Genomic DNA, 306 nt, shown 5'->3' with positions numbered 1-306 from the left:
ATGATGAGAATATGAGGGGCTGCTGCACAAACAGAAGCAGCCGTGCATCTGTAATGGGAGTTTACGTTGGGCAGACTGGGTGCTGATTGGATGGGAGGAGAGGTGGCGAGCAGCGGGGAGGAGTATTTGGGGTGAGGTGATGAAGGTTGAGGAGCAGGTAAACTCTAGAGAAGCCGTGAGGTAGAAGTTAGATCTGAAATTACGCTAGCTCCTTTTCAGTAATCAATAATAATCTGAATCCAGAAATCAGATAATGACCAGATTTTTCAAGTGCAAGTAAAGTGTGACCAGTTTCAAACCAAATCA

Source organism: Boleophthalmus pectinirostris, unplaced genomic scaffold, assembly GCF_026225935.1.
Source record: "Boleophthalmus pectinirostris isolate CB_2022bp ecotype Guang Dong unplaced genomic scaffold, ASM2622593v1 HiC_scaffold_8, whole genome shotgun sequence".
NCBI lineage: Eukaryota > Metazoa > Chordata > Actinopteri > Gobiiformes > Gobiidae > Boleophthalmus > Boleophthalmus pectinirostris.
This window is presented reverse-complemented; position numbering follows the sequence as displayed.